We start from the raw sequence: 11,756 nt of genomic DNA, 5'->3' as shown, positions 1-11,756 counted from the left end.
ATGGCATACTTAACAATAATTTTACTAGTCACAAAGATATCTTGTTTGTTTTTCATTAAAGATACATTCAAATTCAAGCTATGACTAAGGTACATGCAAAGGAACCATTCATTATGTCTCTCTCTGTTTTATCTGTCACTTTTCCTGACTGTGGATACTTAAAGCAATACTTCCTCAGGATCACAAACATGAACACTCATATTTAATTCAGATTTCAACATACTACTAAGATGAGTTAACTTTGGTAATGTATTTTAAAACGCCTATGGATTTTGAGAAAGAAGAATATCAGTAAATAAGATTGAAAACTAAGGAAAAAATTGTTTAAAATGAAGACCAATGTATGCTCCCAATTTGGGAAAATTCTTGTGCAATCCATTCATTTAGAATTTATTTCATGATATTGGGTTAGGTCAAATTTTATGTACTGTACCAAGTACTCTTTTTTTTTTTTTTTTTTTTGGCAGTACTGGGGATTGAACCCAGGGCCTTGTGCTTGCGAGGCAAACACTCTACCAACTGAGCTATATCCCCAGCCCCCAAATACTCTTTTTTAATCAAGAATATCAAGCTTTATATTTTGAGAAAAATATTTGGTTATTTTAATATTTGTTCTAATTATTTCCTCTCTTCTATGTTTTAGAGAAATCAATTATTTAAAGGTTATGTATATCTTACCCTTGAGTCATACTGTTTCTTTTCCTCTCTCCTATTTAATATCATTGTCATTTTACTCTGTTTTCCTGAACAATTTCTTAATCTTATTAGTCAAAATTTGTATTGTGGTTTTCACTTTCACCTTACTTTTAAAAATGTGCAATTGTTTTTTGGGATACTATTTTCTCTAAAAATTTTAATATGTACATTTTTGTTTTCTTAATCCTTTGATTTTTATCTACCTACAGAGTAACTATTTTTGCAAGTTGTTTTTATTTCCTTGTATTTTGGATTCTACCTTTCTTATTATAAGCTGTACTCAGAAGCATGATCTGTCTTTCTCCGTCTGTATTTAGGGAAATGCTAAGAATAGTTCATCGAAAGTTTCATATGGGCATTGTTGTTGAGTCTTTCATCTGACTATTTTAAAAGTATACTCTTAACCCAGTCTAAGTCATACTGTAGTAAAACGTAAATATAAAACTCCAAAATGTAAAGGTCTTAAAGCAACTGCATGCTTACTGCATATTAGAGAGGTCTCTGCTGACAATATTCTAACCTGTGATCATGCTAGCAAAGGTTCCCTCAGGTAGAATATCTCTACAAATGATAACAGGGAGAGGAAAGCATAGAAACACTACTGCCTTTTAAATGCATTCTTGTCTGAAGAGAAAAATCATTTAGGTTCTCATGCCAATGAGTCTTATGACAACTAACTTGGTGAGATTGACCACAACTAACTTTGAGAGATAGAGAAATGCAATTCTCCACACACAGAGAGTGAAAGGTCCAGCAGAACTTGTCAGTGGTGCTAACATCTTCCACAATTATACTGATTCCTTTGGGCTTTTCTCTTAGCTTTTAGATTATTCTTCAACTGATCCTTTATAATAATATTTTAAGCATACCTAGTCAGCCACCAATGAAGGAAAATTGAATAGAAACTTTAAAAAGAGAAAAATAAAGCTACATTAAACAATAATAATACTCTAATTCTATTTGTATTATCCTTATTATAAATCATATTTCAAGTAGCAATTAAGGTAATTAAAATTCAGAATACTTAAATACTTTTGAGGCAAAATATTATGCTATTTTGTTCAGTATCATAAAAGCACCTTTCACAATTAACAAAAAAAATCTATAAAAATACACTTTTTTTCCATTAAATATTTGAAGACTTTTGAAAGTCACTCCTTTCCAGGTAATTAATTAAGAAAACTTACACAAAGTTTCATCAAATTGTGTTCAATTAATCTTGGTCATTGTATTGTTATTTTTCAGGATGCTAAAGGTGTTAGATATTATATCAAAATCATATAATATTATTAGGCCATGTTTCAGATTTCAATAAATAAAATATAAGTATACCATGGTAAGAATAAATTACAGTCTGGATTATGGTTTAACAGCATCACTTGATTGTTCTGTGAAGAGCAATGTATAGAATTATGATATGGGAATGGGAAGGTATGTTATCAAGTTATAGAAACAATGCAGGAGACAAATGAAAATGACTTGAAAAAAGCAGGTGATAGGGAAGGAAGGTGGTCAAAATTTAGATAGATGTCAAAGGTGGGTTCAAAAAGATTTGCAGGTTAATTTGGAAAAGTAAATGAGAGAAGAAAAGAATTTTCTAAGGTTTCATTTCTCATCATAAGAATAAATTTCCATTCATTGCAATTGCTTGGACTGAGACATATATTTGGGACAAGATAATATGAGGTAGATCTCTAATATAGGACTAAATAGATGGGAATGGATTCAGGGTGAGTTAGGGATGGGATATACATATTTTGAATACATCAGCATAATAACTGTATTTTACCTAAGAGGCAAATGGAGAACATTTCAAGGATAATGTGTTGGGGAAAATAAATATTTTAAGGTCAAGAAGATGATGAGGAACCAGCAAAGGAAAAACATCATTAAAAGGGTTTTATGTAGAAGTTAAATCTACCTGTGAAGAATGAATAGTTGTGGAATGGCTGGAAAATCTCTACCTAATATGGATTTCTATGGAATCTGCTGTTGAGTAAGAAAGAGAAAAATAATTATTGCTTTATATTTATAGGAACTTAATAGCTCATCCCCAGTTCTGATAAGGTATCAATTTCTTTAGGAATATTTTAGATTTTGCCTTTTATCTTTTCACTTTTGTTTTCTCAACATTCTGTGTCCCTCAATGATACCAAGATGAAAAAATTTGGGGAAAGTTTCGGTTTTGAGGAGTTCTTTGAGCAGTAAGAAATATTCTGCTGCAACACTGAGACATTTTTTTTTTTTTGCACTGACATCCTGTGTTTTCTAACTTTGATAAAACATAAATTAAATAACAATAATTATATGCAAATATTTCTTGAATTAATTCTGCTAAATTAGATGTTTGAATTTCAATGTGTATTAGTAGACATAAATTAATTGGGAATTTATCTAAATCTTTGTAATAATTCCAGTCAAATCCTAACATTCTCTTGCAATACAGATGAATAGGACAATAAATAACTCAGAAATATCAAGATAATTGTCACAAATTTTAATTATATACATATAGATGTGACATAAAATAAGCTTGATATTTATTTTTAGATCTGAATGTTATATGATAGGTATTGTGTACCTACATGATAAAACTTACAAGTCTTTTGATGAGCAAGGCTTTTCAGTATTTTGTTACTATTTTAATGGTAAACTAAGAATCTTAGACTCTCTGAGCTTATGTGAGAAATGGAAAAAGAAATATTCTGAAGGTGTTTTCTAAGAGCTTATTGTCAGACTTTATCATTACTGTGAAGATTGCTTTTTAATGTGAAACATTTTAATCAATTTAAAACCCTTTATAAATCTTCAAAACATTCTATAGCTTCTGAAATAGCTGTCAAATGCTGATGAAGAGATAAATCACTTGTCATTTTAAAACAGCTATCTGAATTAATAAAGGCTAGAAAAATATGATTTCAATAAAATGTAAACTACTCTATAAACCTAGATGTCTGAAAAAGTTGTTATAAGTACTTCTGTGATTCCCAAGATTGAAAGATATATAAATCTAAAATGGAAACTTGTAAGAATTTTTCTTTAGATCTTGGAGTATGCATGTGTTTGTGTATGAGTATGTGTGATTTAAGTGACCTGATCTTTCAATTTGTAAATATCTAATAATCTGAGCTTTATGAAGATACTTAAGAAAATTCAAATTGTTAAATGTTAAACATTAATTGTTAAACATTATCCAAAGAGAAGTGGGGATAATGATTATTTAACTTGTTATTATTGCAGATGGTAATTTGTAGAATCCTCTGTTCATATTGACTCTGAATGATGTACTCCTTAGATTTTGGGGGAAAGATAAAATTCAGTCAAATTTGTGAAACGAAGTCATTGTTTTCTGTCTTTTAATTTAAATAAGAAGCTCTTTGAAAGACTTTGTGGGCTAGGGTTCTGGCTCAGTTGCGGACACTTGCCTGGCATGTGTGAGGCACTGGGTTCAATTCTCAGCACCACATAAAAATTGAATAAAATAAAGGTCCATTAACATCTAAAAAAAAATTAAAAAAAAGAAAGACTTTGTACCGTTTGCAAATTCCTTTTTTGTAGCGTTCTGAATGTTAAATACATTATTTGGATATGTACTTTAAGAAATTGTACTCATTCAAACCTCCAATGCTCCTTCTTTTTCATTTCCTCTAGTTCCAAATGTCTGACAAAATTATCTGTATGTACATTTTATCTACTGAGAACTTGTATTATTTTCTCTAACTCAGGATATACATTTACATAATACACTTGTGTACATACAAAAATACATACACATAGATGTCTATATGGAGAGATATGGAGATATATTGTACATATACGTTTATGCCATTCATGTATTGATACATTTTATCCTCAGCTGTAGCAATGACACCATCTATTTCAAGGGTAAAAGAACACTGTCAAAGCTCTCTGGATAAAACCTAAATGTAGGAAGTAGTTGTTAATATCTATAGAATTTCATTTTAACACATCACATTAAATTCCATAGCTAAGAAATTTTAAATAATCACACCTGAAGAACTCACTGAAGGGAAGGTAGTTTGATTTTAATAAGTTTTTATATAAGTGCTGTTTATTAAAAATAGTCTTTCTAATGTACTTTAGTGATAATTATTGATGAAATTCTTAGATATTCTGAATATTCTGATTAGTTCAAATCCATGTATTTTCAGCAACTAACGATTACCAAAGAGGTTCACACTAAACATCTTCATAGGACTGTTGAATAAAAACTTCCATTAGAAAATCCAAATTCTGTGTACACATATACTATGATGACTTTTTAAATGTGCTACTATTTAATTTAGTATTTAAAAGATAAAATATTTATGTTTCTGGTTATTTCCTGAATGGATTGAATTATTCACATAGCTATTATTTGGAAATAAAGTTTATATTCTTGAAGTTTACTAAAAAGATTATGGCACATGAAAAAGAATAGAAAAAACTATATACCACCAAGATGAAATAAATATACATTCTATTTACTATTCAATTAAGAAAATAAAGTTAGTTTTACTCTAATAATTCATGTCCGTGGAAGAATATTTTGTGAAACAAAGAAAATAAAAACTTATTTAATTATTTGAGGAAATATTCATCAACCATTAAGTATTTATTGGAAGTTGAATGAGGACTTATGTTGTTTTCCTAGAGAGCCTCAGGAAAGACATTAATACCCTACAGAATCAGTTTTCAATAGTCTTACTAATATAAGCAAGCAAGTGAAGTGAAGTCATGATGTCTAATAAGTCTGAAGTGTGTCTCATAGGTTTAAAAAGTGTGAAGTCTAATAAGTCTAATCTCTGTGTATTTAATAATTTGACATAAATGAGGGTGAATGTTTTCAGCTGAGAGAATAATGTTTTTTTATTCATCACTGTCCTCTTTATTAAAATTTTGGAGTGTTTAGGTATCAAATAAAGACTGAAGGGTTTGAGAACTAAATATTCTTCATCTATGTAATATTGTGTTAGACTCCAACATCATGGGTAGTATTAGGTGGTGACCTGAGTTTTAATCAAACACGCTAAAGGCTAAAATGCATTTAGGGACTGAAGTTCCCCTAAAGACACTGGCAATACCTGAATTACCTGGATTCTATGTTCCCACCTCAGAAAATGAATGGAGAATGAGAGACAGAAATTGGACTGCAATGAGTTATAAAAGAATTGAGTCATAACTAATGAAACCAATATAATTACTGAGAGCTGGGTGACACTTACTGGTGTTTATCTTTTGTTGATCTGGATGCTGCATATGTAAATGTTAAATTAGTGAAAATTCATAATTATACCTCAACTAAGAGTTTAAAAGTTATGCCAGTCTCAAACTAAAACAAAAATACAACAAAAGATTTCTAAAGGGTAAAAGGAAACTGCAAGTTCACATTTTTATGTGTTTTAAAAATAAGGATAGTGAATTGCAATGAATTATTTTGAGGTCAGAGAAAGGGGTGGGGGGAAGGAAGTTACCTTTGCTGGGGTTTTATAAACTACCTCTTCTTCACAAGCCTTCATTGGAATAATGTAGTGACTTACCAGAGTATAAGTTTTTTTGCCCCTTAAGAGTTTCAAGAGTGTGGTTGATTTTTTTTTTTTTTTAGAGCAGCTGTATGTTCATAACAAAAATTCAGTATAAGGTACTGAATTTTACACCATGAGATACACCATGTCCCCTTCCTCCACACAGGCATGGCCTCCATTGTTGTATCCCCCACCAGAATGGAAATACATTACAAGTGATGAACATAACTTCACTGTCCCCCCAAATTCATAGTTTACATTAAAATTGACTTTGAGTATTTTGTGTTCTATAAATCTGGACAAATTTATAATGACAGGTATCCATCATGTCATGGTATAGAATACATTCTCTACCCTGAAAGTCCCCTGATTCTGTTGTTCACTTTCCCTTTCTTGCCTGCAACCCTAACAATCATTAGCCTGAACTTTTTACATCTAAACAACTTTTCCATTTCTGGAACATCACATATTTAGAATCACAAAGTATTTCTCCTTTTTGAGTGTCTTCTTTCACTTAGCAATATACATTTAAGTTCACTAGCTTTTCATGACTTGATAACTCATTTCTTTTTAGTGCTGAATGATATTCTATTATCTGGATTACTATACTTAATATGTTTATGTACTGAAAACATCTTGGTTGCTTCCAATTTGTGGAGGCTATGACTTAAGTTGTTATAAACATCTGTGTTTTTGCAAGACATAAGTTTTGAACCCCCTTGGGTAAATACCAAGGACTTTGATTGCTGTATCATATGGTAAGAATATGTTTAGTTTTATAAGAAATTGCCAAACTCTCTTCCAAAATGAATGTAGCATTTTGCATTCTCACCAGAATGAGAATTCCCAAAAGAATATGAATGAATTTTTCTTGCTCCAAATTCTCACTGGTGTTGGTGTTCTGCCATTCTAATAGGTATATAGTTTAAATTTTCATTTCTCTAATGACGTATTTGGGGCATTTAATCACATGCTTATATGCCATATGTACATTTTCTTTGTTTCCATGTTGTCGAGTTTTAAGAATTCGTTATTTTTTAAAACAGTTATTTATCAAATACTTCTCTTGTGATTATACACTATATGTTTTTGGCTTATCCTTTTATTGTCTTGAAAGTGTTTTTCACAGAGCATCTTTAATTTTAGTGAAATCTTGTATCTTATGTCTTATATTTTTTCTTTCAAGAATTGTGCCTTGTGTGTTGTACCTAAAAAATCATCACCAAACCCAAGGCCATCTAGATTTTCTGCTGAATTGTTCTAGGATATTTATAGTTTTGTGTTTTACTTTGGGGCTATGATTACTTTTTACATGGAATATATAGTTGAAGGAAAATTAAGTGAAGTGTTTTAACTAAATAAACTTTAGGGTCACCCCAAACCCTAATATTCTCCTATATTTTATTAATTCATAATATAACACAACAATATCAAAATAATTCCACAGAGGTTTTTGTTCATTAATTGTTTTTCTTAAACACATCATGTCCTGTAGGGCACTAGGATTTAAGAGACTGTTGCTGTTTGGTGCAGTAACTTGAGAGGTTGAGGCAGGAGGATAATGGATTCAAAGCCAGCCTGGGTAAATCAGAGAAACCTTGTCTCAAAAACACAACTGAAACAGGACTGGGCATATAGCTTAGTGCTAGAGCATTCCTGGGTTAAATGCACAGTACCATGAGAGAGAGAGAGAAACAAAGAGAGAGAGAGACTGAGAGAGAGAGAGAGAGAGAGAGAGAGAGAGAGAGAGAGAGTGTTGTTAATATTACTTGTTACCTAGGCAGCTTCCATTCCTCATGCATACACATACATTCATATATATATATATATATATATATATATGTAATACATATGTGTTGTATATGTTAATATGTACATGATGTAAATGTGAATCTGACACATAATATATACTAAGGGTTGTTTTATCAATTTCATCATCACTATTGCCTTCATCATTCCTTATCTTTGTGTTCTTTATCACTTGTCCTTTAGCTGACTTTAATTGTATGAGCCTGGAGTGACTTTATTTGACCAAACTGAATTAAAGGCTATGCCTTTGTACTTGAGGAAGAAGTTTTTATCTGTTCCACTGGATGGAAACAAGTAATCAGGCTGTTCCAGGGAATGTCTGAAGCTAAAATATTTTATAATTAAAGGTGAATCCACTGAGGATCAAACTGTCACTTATAGGATAACATGGTGGAGATATGGAAATAACCTCAATCTTGGATTAACTGTTGAACTATTGAATTTCTCAACCATGATCCACCTGTTCTTTTCTGGAGATTTCATTATATGGGACAATAAATATCCCAAATGTTTAAGCTAATAGTCAGAAAGTATGTTAATTGCATACAAAATATTCCTGAAAGTAAAACAAAGTTTTAGGTACTACATCTTCTTTTGTTTTCCTCTGTCTCTCTCTCATAAGGTGTGTGACCTAATGAGAACAATTAGCTCTAATGAGGTTCGGTTTACTCAACTGTAAAATTATTTGACCCATTCCAACACAAAATCATGCAATGTTTCCTACAGACACAATGATCAAATTTAGTTGATGATGATCTGAGTACACATAGTAGAGGCAATTTTTGTGAATCACATAAGCAATTTATGATGTAAATTATAGAACCTTTCTCTATTCCCTACAACCCAATAGAGCAGTATGTTCTTTCTTATACTTCCTCAAATTTCTGAAGATGGTGACTCCATCTGAAAGGATACTGTAATTCCAGCTATATTAGGTATTTCTCTAGTTCATTAAAAGACCATCAAACTCAAACACATGTTTCTCACAATATTCAACTTCAACCTCCAAAGCAGTGGATGAACCTTAGGATAAAAATGCTAAATGAATCATGTTTTGCCTCATCTCTAAGAACAGATGTACATGATGTCTGCCTAGGGTGAAATGTAAATCTGGGTAACTATATATTATACCTGCCTTTTCCCCCTGAAACACTCTCAATTAGGGTTTAGAGAATATTGACCACAATCACGAAGTCACCATCTGCTCTTTTAACCAAATGTACCAATTTTGTTAAACTAAATGGAGCTTATATAATGGGTTTTGCATTGGAATTTATTTAATTTTGCAGTTTAAATCAAAAGGAGCAGGGCTATTGAACTTGCCCACTTTCATCTTTGTATTTTTCTTGTAAAGATGACCCTGCTGTTTCACTTTTACCAGATTCCCTTATTAACTCTGCTGAAGGATTATAAGGCCTTTTTTTTAAGCATTGACTTTTCTCATCAGTGTGACTTACATGTGTTGACCTTTGAAGTCTCCCTAATCTTTGAAAAGAATCTGTTTAAGGATGAAACCCTTAATAAAGTTACAAGATGAGAGTGCTAAGGATAAGACAAAGAGTTCCATAAAATGTCGACTGACCGTAAGGATAACAAGACTTTAGTTGGTTCTTTTTGACCCTGAGACATGCTCCTGAAGGAAGAAAGCAGAAAGGGCATGTCAGAATTCACATAAGAATTGTATATGCCAAAGAGAAGTGTTTCTCCCTTTCCATGTAAAATAATGTAATGGTAATAATGACGATGACAGCAACAACAATAAGCAAGTGTTCCTGCCTGGCTGAGTACATAAATAATTGTAACAAACATATTAACTTTTCCCTTATAAATGTTTTAGTTGATGATTGTGGAAAGACAATATAAAAACTTACATTAAATATGATTTCCTAATATTTTTTTCTCTGCTTATATGACTTTCTAGTATCATCTTCAAATTTTGATGAAAAATATTCCCTATTTTCATGGGGAAAAATGAATTATCTTTGCTTTGCTTCTATTTTCTCCCTAGCAATATTTCATCAAATTTCATCTATTCTAAGTCTTCTCTTCTACACTAACTGAATTTGTCATTTTGAATCTTTAGAATGCTTTTTCATGGCTTATGTAGTTGTATATAATTTTAACATATATATATATATGTATATATATATATATGTATATCCACATCTCATATATACACTGAACCTCTTTCAGATTAGAGACTGATTTGTATTCATATTTAAATCACCTGAAGTTTTTAATAAATACCTAAATATATTTATGATACTGAGCTAATTATTGAGACTCTTATAAAAATCCAATTTGTTGGTATTTTAGCATTTAATGGTGCTCAAAAATATCATTGCACTATTCAAATTTTGTTTCAGAAAAAGCTCAGCTTATAAGGGAATTGTTATACTAGTCAGAACTACATGACTTTCCAGAAAGCAGGTCTTCTGATTCCTGGGTTGTTACTATTTGCGATCATGACCAAATCTGTATGCCATTAAATGTATTTTTCCCAAAATCAAGCACTTTGACTCATGGAATTTCTGGAAAACATAAAGAAATACCTAGATTCAGATAATTGATTAAAATGTACAAATCAAAAATGAATGAATGAAAATGGGTAAAGAAGTTAGTAAATGACAAAAGGACAAGTGCTGCTACTGAAGACTGGTTTTGTCTTGTGAGTGCTGTCCTGTGGTTCCCAACACTACAGAGCAGAAGGATGAATTCAACCCAACTCTGTGAGGGATACAGTCTGTTTGCCTTTGTGTACATGTGTGTGTGTGTGTGTCTTTGTGTATGAAACATTGAAGCTCCTATGTTTGAAATTCTACATATTATTAGAAAAATGTGAATTTGAAAATCTATCAGATATAGAGTGGTAAAATCTGAAGCAAATATTTTTTTATGTTTCATCTGGATAATTTTTAAAATATATTTTGTAGTTGTGGATGGACACAATACTTTATTAATTTATTTATTTTGTGTGGGGCTGAGGATCAAATCCATTGCCTCCCATGTGGTAGGCAAGCTCTCTACCATTGAGCTACAACCCCAGTCCCTCATCTGGATATTTTAGACATAGTCACTGTGGACTTATGGCTTGAATTCTAGTCTAGATATTCCTCATGAGGTAAACTTTCCCCCTTTGTGAATATTTCACTCATTGTTGACCCTAAAGCTAGCATAGAGCCAGGTGGGGAAGAAGACAAGAGAAGAGATATGAATAAAACATTCAAAATTCTTTCATAACTTGTAGCTTATTCAAAAATAAATGATTCACTAGTTTGTGTGAACAGTGGAAGTTTTAATCCAGATTATATTGAACTCTGTGGTAAAAAGTAAAATGTATTATGTAACAAAATTAGAATTCATACAATACTATATATAAAATAATTGTTGCAATGAAGGAAACAAAAAACTTTATTGGGACTTTGAGTTTTGACTTAATTATGTGTTAGCCATAAAAACCCTCATAACGAATAAAATAATTTCCCAAAGTTACTGTTTAGTAGTTACATATTAAAATCACTTCTCTTGGCCAGTTATTTCAACTCTAATTTATATTTAAATATTTATTTCTCTAATATAATGTTTCCTTTAATATTTCAAATAACTACAAAACACTAATTTTCTAGCAAACTGAAAAGGAATCTATTTCAGAGGTTGTTCTTTGTATATAATATATTTGCCAGAGAAAAATGGACTGTACTATGTGATATCCAAGTTAACGAAGAT

The 11,756-nt window shown here is 31.1% G+C and overlaps 1 non-coding gene across 1 annotated transcript; it reads right to left on the bottom strand.

The window, feature by feature from the left end:
- Positions 1-461: 461 nt before the first annotated feature.
- Trnaa-cgc (transfer RNA alanine (anticodon CGC)) lies at positions 462-534 on the bottom strand. Its single transcript has one exon. It is a non-coding gene; the product is annotated as a tRNA-Ala (tRNA).
- Between the last annotated feature and the right edge of the window lie 11,222 nt (positions 535-11,756).

This window comes from Sciurus carolinensis, chromosome 8 (assembly GCF_902686445.1).
Source record: "Sciurus carolinensis chromosome 8, mSciCar1.2, whole genome shotgun sequence".
In the NCBI taxonomy this organism is placed as follows: Eukaryota; Metazoa; Chordata; class Mammalia; order Rodentia; family Sciuridae; genus Sciurus; species Sciurus carolinensis.
The sequence above is the reverse complement of the archived record's forward strand: the minus strand, read 5'-3'. Positions and strand labels throughout refer to the sequence as shown.